Source organism: Molothrus ater, chromosome 21 (genome assembly GCF_012460135.2).
Source record: "Molothrus ater isolate BHLD 08-10-18 breed brown headed cowbird chromosome 21, BPBGC_Mater_1.1, whole genome shotgun sequence".
Classification (NCBI taxonomy): Eukaryota; Metazoa; Chordata; class Aves; order Passeriformes; family Icteridae; genus Molothrus; species Molothrus ater.
Window position 1 is genome coordinate 11,447,698 of NC_050498.2, and position 14,103 is coordinate 11,461,800.

Genomic DNA, 14,103 nt, shown 5'->3' on the forward strand with positions numbered 1-14,103 from the left:
AAGACACCCTCTTTCCAGTCCTGGAGTACTTGATTGTTCATCTGTTGAGCTTGGAAGAGACACGCTGGACATGAAATTGCAGAGAAGCTACACTTGCAGTAGCAATTGGAACAAAAACCAGTGGAAGCTGTTCACTGTCTGCTCGTTCCCCATGTTTCCCTCAATCCTCTGGAGCTCCAGGTCACCAGACATCAGCTTTGCTTTTCCAGCAACGTTTTTGCTGAAGGGTTTCTAAATGGGGTGGTGGGCTTTGCTGTAGCTGGAATTTGTATCTATTTCAGGAAGCATCACATAGTATATCCTGCAATTTAATAGTTCCCGTGCCAGGTTAATTGTAGTGGAAGAAGTTAAATGAAACCAGGACACTGAACTTGAGTGCCCAAACCCCTGCCAATCACAGGTTATCAAATAACAAACCCACAGGTTACAACAATGTTAAAAGCCTAGCTTACAAAAACACCAAACTCCCAGACAAAAAAAAAACCCTAAAAACTCGGCCTACAAAAATACCAAACAAACCAGCCTATAAAAAACTGCATTTCAAAATACCAGGACAACCTAGTTTCAAAAAAATAGGAAACCCAATTTCAAGGTACCAAACCAAGTCTCAGATTTAAAATACCAGAACTTTAACCTCACCCAAGTTCCAAAATACCAAAGTAATCTAGTTTCAGAATACCAGAATAAGAAGTTCAGATATAGCAAAATAACCCCACATCAAAATACCAGAATACCAAGTTCTAAAATACAAAAATAATTCCATTTCAAAATACCAGAATATCAATTTCCAAAATATCACAATTACCCCATTTCAAAATATCAAACTGCAAAGTACAATTTTTCAGATCCCTTATATGGGCAGGATTCTCAAAACCAAAAGAATGCTTATTTTCATTTATAATGTAGATAGCCCTAATTAGAGGCCCTAACGAGACTTACACCATTCATATCATTACTATTCTTCTCCACCCTACTTAGTCACATGTGGAGCACTACTTAGTAATCACTAAGGAATAATTATTTAAGTCAACAATAAATTATTCAATTTATCTAGCTATACTACCAAAACGTAAAATTTTATTTCTTACTAGTTTTCTGCCCTTTTGCTCAAAGCTGTGGCTGCAAAAAAGAAAATGCTGTAATTTTGCTGAAGAGTTTTCTTCAATATCATGCTCTTTACTCCTTTGAATTTAAGTCAGAGAAGCCTCTGAGGGCTCTTATACTTGGTGGGATTTGCCCCCTCCCTTTTCCTGGGAATGAGACGTGGGCACAGTCAGAGGTATATTAGCCCCAGCCTTTGCTAAGGGGCTTCATTCCCTCTCTGGGATCAGCTGGGATAAGAGCTCTTCTCTCATTTCAGTGTAGAAGCTCTTTCAGCTTATCTCAGCTTGTTTTTAGCAGATACTTTTGAGTATCTAAAGCAACAGAGGTTTGGAAAACACTGTAAAGCATTGAGCACAGGGAGTATTTAAGTTCATGATTTAGGGTTGTGTGTTCAGGGGTGTTAAGGTGCTTTTATAATTTCTGGTTTTGTTCTTGTTTGGGTTTTTTTTGTTGTTGTTTTTGGTTTTTTTTTTTTTTTTTTTTTTGGTTTTTTTTTTTTTTTTAGGAGGAGTGCAACTTCCTGAAAATCCAGGTTGTGTCAAGTACAACACCTCAGTTTTTCAGCAGATTCATTGTGTTACAAAAGAGATCTACCCTGTGTCGAAGATGATGTTTGAGACTGAGGTTTCAGATGAGGTGAGGATTGTGACTAGGAGAAGGAGGGGGTGAACAGGGTACGCAGTTAAGAGATATTGTGAGGGGTTTTGAAGGCAGCAGGGTGGGAAATAGTGTTGATTTGAGTTCTGCATCTTTTCACAAGCATAGCAGAGGCATTCACTTGTCTTACAGCACAGAGGCTCATCCACTGCACTCACAGAAATGTCATGTAGCTTTGCCTCTCTCTAACCCAGGTGCCACTCACAACAACACCCATAGTCTTGGACTCAGGATGAAGCTAGAGACTTGAGGATCCCAGCACACTTAGGAGAGGATAAGTAGCTGACTTGATGGGATTTGGCCCTAGGAGGGAGAGCCAGGCTGTAGCCATGATATTTTCTGAAAAATCCTTTCCTTAGGATTTTTTTCTCCTGAGAAGCTGAGAGGCCTCAGGAACAAAATGTAAACAATGATTATGTGCTGCTGTGGAATGCAACAGGTGCATCTGTGATTGGTCTCACGCGGTGTTTCTAATTAATGGCCAATCACAGTCCAGCTGGCTTGGACTCTCTGTCCGAGACACAAGCCTTTGTTATCATTCTTTTTTTTTTTCTATTCTTAGCTAGCCTTCTGATGAAATCCTTTCTTCTATTCTTTTAGTATAGTTTTAATGTAATATTTATCATAAAATAATAAATCAAGCCTTCTGAAACATGGAGTCAAATCCTTGTCTCTTCCCTCATCCTGACTCCTGTGAACACCGTCACACCAGGCTGTGATGGAGGAGCAGGTGAGTGGGGAATGAGGGGGGGTCATGCTGGGTTACCCTCCCCCAGAGGGACCAAAAGCTGCCAGAAAATTCACACGGAGGAGTGGGTGTAGAACACCAAAACCTGTCAAGTTTTTCGTTTTTATAGGTATTGGCAAAGAATTGGAATTTATCTCTAAAACCATTTGGAAAGAATGATTTGGAAAGAATCTATCCATTCTATTGTATACAGGAATGTAGGAAACTCTGACTAGAGATGCGTAGTCGTTTTGAAACCAATGTTCTAACGTTTTTACCTAGGAATGAACCAATCAAGTGCCCTTAAACCGTAGGAACAGCTGCTGGGGCTGAAGGGAATAAATACAAAAGGCTCTCCGGCAGCTCCGGCCTCCGTTCCCTGCCTGCCCCAAGGCGCGTCCAGCCCGGCCCGGGCATGGGAGCGGTGCTGCCACCTTGTGGGCACAGAGCGGTACTGTGCACAGAGAGGAGCGGTGAAGCAGAGTTAGGAGTGCAAAGGGGCGTGACCGGGCTTGAGCGGCCGCCGTGCGGGGCCGTGGCTGGGAAGAACGACAGCGGCGGGGCCGGTTTCGGCGGGCGGCGGAGGCGCGGAGGGGACAGAGCTGCCATTTCAAGATGGCGAAGCACCCGCGTACCAGGACCCTGCATGAGCCGGGTCGGCCTCCAGCCCCACTCCAGATGGCGGCCGCGGCAGGACTCCGGCAGAGGCGTCGCCGCCGCTCCCTGCCGCCGTTCGCGGGGCTCCGGTGCCGCTGACCCCGCCAACCGTTCTCTCCCGCCGGGAAAAGCAGCAGAAAATGGCGCTGAGAGCGCGGGATCCGCGTCGGGACCGGGTTGAGGCAGCCGGTAAGAGAAACGCCTGTGTGAGGAGCGGGGGATGCTTAAGGGTACCACAACAAAGATGGCGGCTCGGCCGGGAGTGGCTTCTGCCAGTACCAAAGATTGCGGAGAGGAAATCCAGGAGAAATGGCTGCTGGCATCCTGGGCTTGCCAGGCAGGTTTTGTACTTGATTGCAAGGCAGTTTTCCTGCCTCTGCAGGGGGTGAAAACTGGAAAGGGGAGAGAAAAAAAGTAACTTTTTACGCCACACTCAAGATGGCGGCTCAGGACGGCACTCACTTGCCCTTCCAATGATGGCGGCAGTGTGCTCATGCGCCGTGGGTAGGGAGAAGAGAGGGCGGTACAGGAAATACCCCGCTCCGTCTGATCGGAAAAGTGCTTTCTCCTGGGTCTGGGCGGCATTGAGGTCCCAACGAGTTCCAAATCATCCTTGTGCCTCTCCTGTTGTGACTAAATCGGTGTTCCCTGAGTGGCTGCAGCTCCCTGCGTGTGGAGGGAAGAAGCCTGTGCTGGAGAATGGGAGGAAGATCCCTGCTGGTTGCTGTGTCCTCGGTGGGCACAGAACTCTGGCCAGATGGTTTGGTGAGTATTGAAACTGTGAAAAGTGCGTATTTTGTGATTGGCTTTTCGGAAATATTAAAATGAATATTATATGTGTTGTGTTAGAAAGTAATGCTGTATTAATTCTCTTAAGTAGTGTGTTAAATATAGTTTTAGCTTATAACAAAATGTTAAAATAGAAACTATGATATTTAGGAGACTTTTTTTAAAGAAAGGACTTGCAGTGAGATAGCAGCCACAGGACACCTAAATCTTTCAGAGAAAAAGAATTTATTGCTCTCTTATTAGAAGAAACGAACTTCTTCCTTCCTCGAAGGCGCTGTTAGAATTCAGAGGAAGAAGTTGATGATGACCAGACAAAATCCTGTATTTGAATGGAATTTATGCATCATGTATGAGATGTATGAATATGCAACAGGTTATTGTTTTTAAGGGTTAGTCCTTTGTTAACGGGGGTCCTTTTCCGGGCTTATGCTGCCAGAAAAAGGTACCCGGACGTCCGTAACTCTTTGTCTCTATTGTCTCGTATTGTCTTAATTTAATTTGTCCAAATTATTATTACTCTAATTGTATTACTATTTTTATAACCATTTAATTACTGTTAAACTTTTAAAAATTTTAAAAACAAGCAATTGGCGTTTTTCATAGGATCAATCCTGCCTGCTTTTCACTCAATTGTTGTAATGAGCCATCAGCTTTTAGCCAGCTTCAGTTCAGTTTCTTTTTCAGGAATTTTTTGGTTGTTTTGATCCTGAACTTGCCAAACCCTTAAGTTTGCTAAATTAACCCTGAGAAGGTTTCTACAAGCCAATGCTGAGAGGATTGGGGATTGGATAGTTAGGATCTTATGGCCCTTCAAGGGTTGGGTTCACCCCCTGATTTTGGTGCCAACGGAAACTCCAAGTTAACATGGATCAAAATAGGAAACAGTTCCCTCATCAAAGTCAGCTTTCCAAACCTCTGTTCAGGATCCAAAAGAAATGGGAATGCCCTTGGCAAAAAAGGTGCTTTTGAGACAAAGCAAGCTTAAAATGCCTGTAAGCAGGAAATCCAGGAGAAATGGCTGCTGGCATCCTGGCCTTGCCTGGCAGGTTTTGTACTTGATTGCAAGGCAGTTTTCCTGCCTCTGCACGGGGTGGCACCTGCATCCCACTGGAAAGGGGAGGGAAATAATTCCCCTCCTTCCCTGGCCCAGCCCTGGAGTGGGAGCAGCTTATCCTGGAGTTATCCTGCTCCTGCCCAGCATCCCTCTGGTACCCTCATGTGCTTCCCAAGCCCCCAGCACTGATGGATCTAAACAAGGAGAACAATCCCTGTTCCTTCTCTTCTCCATCCTTGATGTTCTTGGGCCCTGCATCTCCCTGGCTATTCCCTGTCTGACTCCTCATCTCCAGCCCACCTTCTCCTGGTCACATCTGAGCCTGAGATGTGTTTAGCAGCAAATCCATTCCTTTAAAGGAAGCCCAGTGCAAAGAGCATCCAGCTGCAGGTAAGTCTTCCTGCATTTCATTTTTCTCTGTCTGCAGGCTCTGTCTTCCTGCATTTCATTTTTCTCTGTCCAGTTTTGGAGGGTTTCTCTCCGTGCTTTCCTGTGACCCAGATGTGTCCCTTCCTTTGTCCAGATCCAGTGCCAAAGGATTGAACAACTGATGAGTGGGGTCTGGGATGAGAATGGTTCTGCTAAAATTAGGGAAAGAATGCTAGAAGAAAAATGAGCTTCCTTTGAATGTCTGGAATAAAAACACTGGGAAAGGGCACTTTTTAATTCGATTTGGTGCCACCTCCCCTTTTTTCATGGCTAAAACTCCATGGTGAGCAATCCAAGCCAAAAGATGAAATGCAGGAGTCTTTGATTCTGCAGTGAGCTTAACTTCCCTTTTCTCCTCTCTTTCAGGACAGGGAGAACCACTGAACTCGTCCTAGTCTTGCCAAGAGCTTTGGTGTTTGAGCTGCCAAACCCAAACTGGTCCTGATGATGGAGGACTTAAGAAATTACTCAATCCAACTAAATGCTTTAAAAAGGGAGATGGTTTGGTTATAGAAATATTTCTGCCTGAGACTGGGAAGAGACTGGGAAGAGTTAAACCCCCCAGTTCTGCACAACAGCACAAGGATTTTTTAATTCTTTGCCTTTTTTTTCCCTTCCTTTGAATGGGTTTGTTTGTTTCCCCTTGGAGACTGCACACACAATAGGCAGATTTTTCAATTAAGCCTTTTTTCCCCATTTTTAGTCTTCAATGGAGCCCAGGTGCCAATTGTTTGCTGCTTGGTTTCTACCTTCCCTTTCCTGCCTACAGCTTAACCCCTTTCTCTCCTTCCTGCTTTTTGGCCATCACTGGTCATGCAGATGATGCTGATGCAGATGGCTGATAAATAATTATCAAACAGCTTGGGAATAGTCTGTATCAGGTATCAGTGACATTAAAAAATGGAGTATATGGACCATCAACCAATGAATTTAGCAACAGTTGGATAGTAACTAATCATCTTTCCTTTAAAGCCCTGTTCAAAGCATATTTACTTATAAAGGGAAGGCATTTAGTTTTTATTTTAAAAAATACTACAAATCACCAACAGCCAGCTTAAGTGAGCATGGAAGACTGACAAAGACATTGTAATGTTTTTTCTTTTAAATCCCTCACAAACCCATCACGTACTGGGGAGGCAGCTCAGCGAGTTTCAGCCCACAGCTGCCATCCTGTGCTCATGGAGAGCAACCTCTCCAGCTGTCCCAGCCTCAGGAAAGCACAGAAGAGGGCTTTACACAGATCAGGGATTAAGCTAGACCCAGGTTGGGCTCAGCTCAGTCACCATGGCACCGTTAGAAGCCTTAAACCCTTTTTCTATCAGATTGATTGTGGTTGTGGTGCAGCCACTGTGCTGCTGTCAATGTGCTCCCCTGCAGCCTAGCCTGACATGGTGAGCAGGGGCTTGGGGTTCTTCTGCCTCATGTGTTAAACATCAAACCAGAAGATAAAACAACAGATAAAACCCCTGCCCTGCCATGTGCCTCACTCTGCACCACTGCTATGAGAGGAGGGTGAAAGACCCAGTCAGTTTTAGCTCTGTAAAGAAGCTGCAGAGCAATGATGAGTGCCTGAATCACATCCCCTGCAGCTATCAGGGGAGTGAGGGCAGGGAAAAGGGCAGAGAAAGGGAAATAAAAAAACAACAGAGCCACCAAGACTGGAGGATGTGAGGATGAATCCAAAACTATGCTCTCCAAGAGCTGAAATAACACATTTCTTAAAACAAGACATCCAAACTGGAATGAGGGACTTGCCCTCTTTCCAGATTTTCCCAGCACCATAACCCATAAAAAAAAAAAAAGTCATCTGTGGAAGTGGGATGCTCCTTTAAGCCTCACAGAGACTTTCTCCAGCACCACAAAGCACCCTTCCTGTTGCTCTTCCTTTACCACTCAGGGCTGAGCCATGGAGACCTGCTTCTTTAGTCTCTGTGTGTGTGTGTGTGTGTGTGTGTGTATTTCAGGGTTTTTTTTAAACCAAGAAAAAAATTGATACCATATTTTAAAAAGAACCTCCAGAGCTTTGGGGAAAGTGGGCATAAATGTCAAACAAAACACAAAGAAAGACTGAGCTACTAAGGGATCATACTTAGAGCAGCAGTGGTGGGGTGGGAGGGAAGAAATATAGCAGACAAATTTAACACCATTTAGGAGGGTTTATACACAATGTTTTCATTGCAAGCAGTATTTAGAAGTGACAATTTAGTGATTTATCAGATCCCAGCACACTCCTTCCCTGTCAAAGTGATAGGCAGAAGCAGCAGAGCAGCTCTGAACACACTGTTCACTACAAGGCACCACCAACAAACCCAGAACAGCTCCACCCTTGGCCAACCCTGTCCCCTTGGGCCTTCTGAGAAGCTGGGATTTAGGAGAAGGCCTTGCAGGGGAACAGTGTTTCAAATGTCAAAGGATTTAAAAATATACAAGGCTATGAAAGCTGATGGGACCTGAAAGAATTGAAGGAGAAGGTGTCTTAGCAGAGCATCTTTGGCCAGTGCAGCCAGATAACCCTCAGATATCATTACTGGAGGATCTGGGAGTGAATGGAGATGCTGCAACATGAACTCCTGCCCCACACGAGAGGTTCCCAGAGACCAAAAACTCCGTGCAGAGCACACAGGATCTGACCACAACACCTGCCTTGGGCCAAACCTGCTCTTCATTTCTCATGAGCCACACAGAAACGTGGTGTATTTATGATCACTTCTCTCACCAGACCTGGCTGCAGTCAGCACTGGATCCCAAAACTGAAGGAGAAGCCTTGCGTAGATAATTCCTCCTTCAAGGCTCAGCTGCAGTACCAGGCTCAAGACCTGGCATGCGCATGCATTTGGCAGGGAGTAGCAAATCAAGTGTAAGACCATTTCAGGTTTTTTTTCAGCTGATTGTTTAGGAATTTACTTGAAATAAACTTCCTCCCCAAGAGGGATTTCAATTCTACACATGCAGAAAGAGGAAAAAACATTAATGCAGTGTTGAGACAGCTCCGTGCTGAGAGCAGTGGTTTTAAGGTTAAGGCCCTTGTGTATCTGGGAGGGTGAAACCTCTGTTTCAACCCTCTGGGATCATCACTTGGGCTTCCTGTGCTTCTCAAGCTCTCAAAGTAAAATTGACCCACCAAACTCATTTTTGTCTCCATCCTAATCCCTGCATCATCCTTCAGGTGTATTTCCTCACAATGAAATTGGAGTAGAAAATGCTTTAGGAAATGCTTTGCAGCCCCTTCTTCCCCAAAGGCCCAATCTGCTTTAATTTTTAGGAATGCTCTTCAAGCACAAGGTTTGGATGCAGCCAGTGAGACTCACATTTCAGAAGGACCATCAATGGTCTGATAAAGACACTTTAAAGCAGGCTACTGGGACTGAGGAGGATATTTGAAACCTGTTGACATGCAGTTCTAGCAGAAGTGCAAAATGAAATGTAACGTAGTAGAACTGGAAAATGAAATGCTGTTAGACAAGGCTGCTCCCCAAATTGGCTCTGCCTGATCCACCTGCCCTGCAGCACAGCCTTCTGCCTTTCTCCTCACTGCCCTCTGCTCAGCACCAACCCAAACCTGGGCTATTTCAATTCCTGTCAGACACAGAGCAGCTGATGGGCAGCAAATGCAGCCTTCCCAAAGTGGCTGCCCATGACCCGGCCTGCAGGGCAGAGCTCAGGGAGGAGGTGGCAGCTTCCTCAGTGGCTTTTCATGTCCTCTCTCTCCCATGCAGACACTGGCATGCATGGCACGGCTCTGTTTTGGCAGCCAGTCCCTTGGCAGGGCTGTGTGAGCACAGGCTGAGCACCGGGTGAACTCTCTCCTTGCTGTGACACCTGGGCTGGCAGGCTGACACAGTGACCTCGGCCAGCCGATGCTGCCTGTGCCATCACCTGGCACTGACGTGTTTGATGAAAATCCTTTTGCTGGGTTTTTTCTCCTGAGAAGCCTCAGAACAGAAATGGAACCAATAACATTCTGCTGGCTATGGAGTGTGGGCTGGAGATGGTTTAGCAACAGGGGCATCTTGGATTGGTCTCCTGTGCATTGTTTCTACTTGATGACCAATCATGGTCCAGCAGTGTCAGGGCTGTGAGCAGTCCCAGGTTTTTATTATTCATTCCTTTCCAGCTTTCTGATGTCTCCTTGCTCTTTTAGTATAGTTCTAATATCTCATTTTCTTTTAATATAATAGAGATCATAAAATAATATTTCAGCCTTCTGAAAGGTGGAGTCAAGATTCTCGTCTCTTCCCTTGTGCTGGGGACCCTCAAACACCACCACAATCACCGGCCAAGCGGGTTTGTGCGAGCCTTTCAGTAACCATCGGCCGGTCCCGAGTCAGCAGACACTGGGGGGGGGGCAGCCCCGACACAGCCGACAGCGGGAGACACTGTCTGTGCCCCGAGGGTACTGAGGGCACCTGGGCTGGGGGCAGACACTGTCTGTGCCCCGAGGGTACTGAGGGCACCTGGGCTGGGGGCAGACACTCTCTGTGCCCCGAGGGTACTGAGGGCACCTGGGCTGGGGGGAGACGCTCTCTGTGCCCCGAGGGTACTGAGGGCTCCTGGCCTGGTCGCCTTTGCAGCACAAGAGACACCAGAGACAGCGGTAGATGATAAAGGGCCAACTCTTAGTAGGGGTTAATCCAAGGTTTTATTAGGAGTCCCAAAGGAGCTCCTGCACCTCAGGGGACTCCTGCCCAGAGCCCCAGGAGATGTGCCAAGGTTACATTTAAAGGGAGGTGGAAACCAAAAGTAGATAACATCCTACCAACCATTAAGTGACCCTAAGGGATGGATGCTGGGGGATAGACATATAGGACAGCGTATGGGGCAAGGCTTGGGGGGCTGACCCCTAGCCTGTGGCTAATCACTCGAGGACTTGGACCGAAACTTCTGGATGGAGGGGATGGGAGGCTGAGTGATTGACAGAGAGCCAGGGTGGAGGTTTGGGGATGATCTCATCCCGGGAGAGGGATAACACAGGTAAAAGGACGGGGGTACAGTTTGGGATAAACCGTTTGGGAAAAATAGGGGGATACAAAACAAAATTACTTCAAAGTATTACAAAGTATTAAAATGCACGACGGCAGGTTTGGGCAGCACCAAATAAAATGTAATAAAATGCTTTAAAAATAGAAAAATTAAAAATAAAAATTAAATAAAATTAAAATAACAAAATTAATTTAAAATAAATGAAAAACAAAATAAAAACTGTAAAGTGCTGTAAAGTGCCGGTAAAGGTCCATAAAAGGTAGTGCTGTAATGCAAGACCCTCAAAGACCACCACAATCACCAGCTTGAGTGGGTCTGGGCAACACCAAATAAAATAAAAAGCTTTAAAAATAATAAAATTAAAAAATAAAATAAAATAAAAGTTTTAAAAATAGAAAAATTTAAAATAAAAATTAAAATGAAAATAATAAAATATAAGCTTTAAAAATAGAAGAATTAAAAATTAGGTAAGAAATAAAATTTAAAAAATAAAATAAAAAGCTTTAAAAATAGAAAAATCAAAAATACAAATTAAATGAAAAATAAAAAGTTTTAAAAATAGAAAAATTTAAGATAAAAATTAAATAAAAAATAAAATAAAAATCTTTAAAAATAGAAAAATTAAAAATAAAAATTAAGTAAAAAATAAAATAAAAAGCTTTAAAAATAGATAAATTAAAAATAAAGATTAAATAAAAAAAATTAAAAGCTTTAAAAATAGAAAAATTAAAAATAAAAATTAAATTAAAAAATTAAATAAATAAAATAAAAAGCTTTAAAAATATATTAAAAACTAAATAAATTAAATTAGAAAAATAAAATAAAAAGCTTTAAAAATAGAAAAATTTAAAAAAACTAAAAAAATAAAATTAAAAAAAATAAATGCTTTAAAAATAAAAAAATTAAAAGTAAAAAATAAATAAAAAAATTAGAAAAACAAAATAAAAAGCTTTAAAAATCAAAAAATTAAAAATGAAAATAAAATAAAAAATAAAATTAGAAAAATAAAATAAAGAGCGTTAAAAATAGAAAAATTAAAAATTTAAAATGAAATAAAAAATAAAATAAAAAGCTTTAAAAATAGATAAAATAAAAAGAAAGGTTAAATAAAAAATAAAAAAAATAAAAAGCCTTAAAAATAGAAAAATTAAGAATAAAAATTAAATAAAAAATAAAATTAAAAAAATGAGCGTTAAAAATAGAAAAATTAAAAATTAAAAATGAAATAAAAAATAAAATTAAAAAAATGAAATAAAAAACTTTAAAAATACTAAAATTAAAAATAAAAACTAAATACAAAATAAAATTAAAAAACCTAAATAAACACTTTAAAAAAACCAATTAAAAATACAAATTAAATAAAAAATTAGAAAAATAAAAGCTTTAAAAATAGAAAAATTAAAAAAAAATTAAATAAAAAATAAAATTAAAAAAATAAAAATAAAATAAAAACCGTAAATGTTCCATAAAAGGTAGTGCCGTAAAGCGCGACTGTCGTAAAAGGTGCCGTAAAGCGCGACTGTCGCAAAAGGCGCCGTAAAGCGCGACTGTCGTAAAACTGTCGCAAAAGGTGCAGTAAAGCGCGACTGTCGCAAAAGGTGTCGTAAAGCGCGATTGTCGTAAAACTGTCGTAAAAGGTGCCGTAAAGCGCGACTGTCGCAAAAGGGGCCGTAAAGCGCGACTGTCGTAAAAGGTGCCGTAAAGCAAAACTGTCGTAAAAGGTGCCGTAAAGCGCGACTGTCGTAAAAGGTGCCGTAAAGCGCGACTGTCGCAAAAGGTGCCGTAAAGCGCGGCTGTCGTAAAAGGTGCCGTAAAGCGCGACTGTCGCAAAAGGTGCCGTAAAGCGCGACTGTCGCAAAAGGTGCCGTAAAGCGCGACTGTCGTAAAAGGTGCCGTAAAGCGCGACTGTCGCAAAAGGTGCCGTAAAGCGCGACTGTCGTAAAAGGTGCCGTAAAGCGCGACTGTCGTAAAACTGTCGCAAAAGGTGCCGTAAAGCGCGACTGTCGTAAAAGGTGCCGTAAAGCGCGACTGTCGCAAAAGGTGCCGTAAAGCGCGACTGTCGTAAAAGGTGCCGTAAAGCGCGACTGTCGTAAAAGGTGCCGTAAAGTGCGACTGTCGCAAAAGGTGCCGTAAAGTGCGACTGTCGCAAAAGGTGCCGTAAAGCGCGACTGTCGTAAAAGGTGCCGTAAAGCGCGACTGTCGTAAAAGGTGCCGTAAAGCAAAACTGTCGTAAAAGGTGCCGTAAAGCGCGACTGTCGTAAAAGGTGCCGTAAAGTGCGACTGTCGCAAAAGGTGCCGTAAAGCGCGACTGTCGTAAAACTGTCGCAAAAGGTGCCGTAAAGCAAAACTGTCGTAAAAGGTGCCGTAAAGCGCGACTGTCGTAAAACTGTCGCAAAAGGTGCCGTAAAGCGCGACTGTCGTAAAACTGCCGTAAAGCGCGACTGTCGCAAAAGGTGCCGTAAAGCGCGACTGTCGTAAAAGGTGCCGTAAAGCGCGACTGTCGTAAATGGTGCCGTAAAGCGCGACTGTCGTAAAAGGTGCCGTAAAGTGCGACTGTCGCAAAAGGGGCCGTAAAGCGCGACTGTCGTAAAAGGTGCCGTAAAGCGCGACTGTCGCAAAAGGTGCCGTAAAGCGCGACTGTCGTAAAACTGCCGTAAAGCGCGACTGACTGTCGCAAAAGGTGCCGTAAAGCGCGACTGTCGTAAAACTGTCGCAAAAGGTGCCGTAAAGCGCGACTGTCGTAAAAGGTGCCGTAAAGTGCGACTGTCGCAAAAGGTGCCGTAAAGCGCGACTGTCGTAAAAGGTGCCGTAAAGTGCGACTGTCGCAAAAGGTGCCGTAAAGCGCGACTGTCGTAAAACTGTCGCAAAAGGTGCCGTAAAGCGCGACTGTCGCAAAAGGTGCCGTAAAGCGCGACTGTCGTAAAAGGTGCCGTAAAGTGCGACTGTCGCAAAAGGTGCCGTAAAGCGCGACTGTCGTAAAAGGTGCCGTAAAGCAAAACTGTCGTAAAAGGTGCCGTAAAGCGCGACTGTCGCAAAAGGTGCCGTAAAGCGCGACTGTCGTAAAAGGTGCCGTAAAGCAAAACTGTCGCAAAAGGTGCCGTAAAGCGCGACTGTCGTAAAAGGTGCCGTAAAGTGCGACTGTCGTAAAAGGTGCCGTAAAGCGCGACTGTCGTAAAAGGTGCCGTAAAGCGCGACTGTCGTAAAACTGCCGTAAAGCGCGACTGTCGCAAAAGGGGCCGTAAAGCGCGACTGTCGTAAAAGGTGCCGTAAAGCGCGACTGTCGCAAAAGGTGCCGTAAAGCGCGACTGTCGTAAAAGGTGCCGTAAAGTGCGACTGTCGCAAAAGGTGCCGTAAAGCGCGACTGTCGCAAAAGGTGCCGTAAAGCGCGACTGTCGTAAAAGGTGCCGTAAAGCGCGACTGTCGTAAAACTGCCGTAAAGCGCGACTGTCGTAAAAGGTGCCGTAAAGCGCGACTGTCGCAAAAGGGGCCGTAAAGCACGACTGTCGTAAAACTGTCGCAAAAGGTGCCGTAAAGCGCGACTGTCGTAAAAGGTGCCGTAAAGCGCGACTGTCGCAAAAGGGGCCGTAAAGCGCGGCTGTCGTAAAAGGTGCCGTAAAGCGCGACTGTCGTAAAAGGTGCCGTAAAGCGCGACTGTCGTAAAACTGTCGCAAAAGGTGCCGTAAAGCGCGACTGTCGCAAAAGGTGT

The 14,103-nt window shown here is 44.0% G+C and overlaps 1 long non-coding RNA gene across 1 annotated transcript; it reads left to right on the forward strand.

Annotated features, from left to right (window-relative positions):
• The first annotated feature begins 2,987 nt into the window (after nt 1-2,987).
• On the forward strand, nt 2,988-9,627 carry LOC129046906 (uncharacterized). The gene is made up of 2 exons (XR_008508757.1): nt 2,988-3,910; nt 5,784-9,627. It is a non-coding gene; the product is annotated as an uncharacterized LOC129046906 (long non-coding RNA).
• The last annotated feature ends 4,476 nt before the right edge of the window (nt 9,628-14,103 follow it).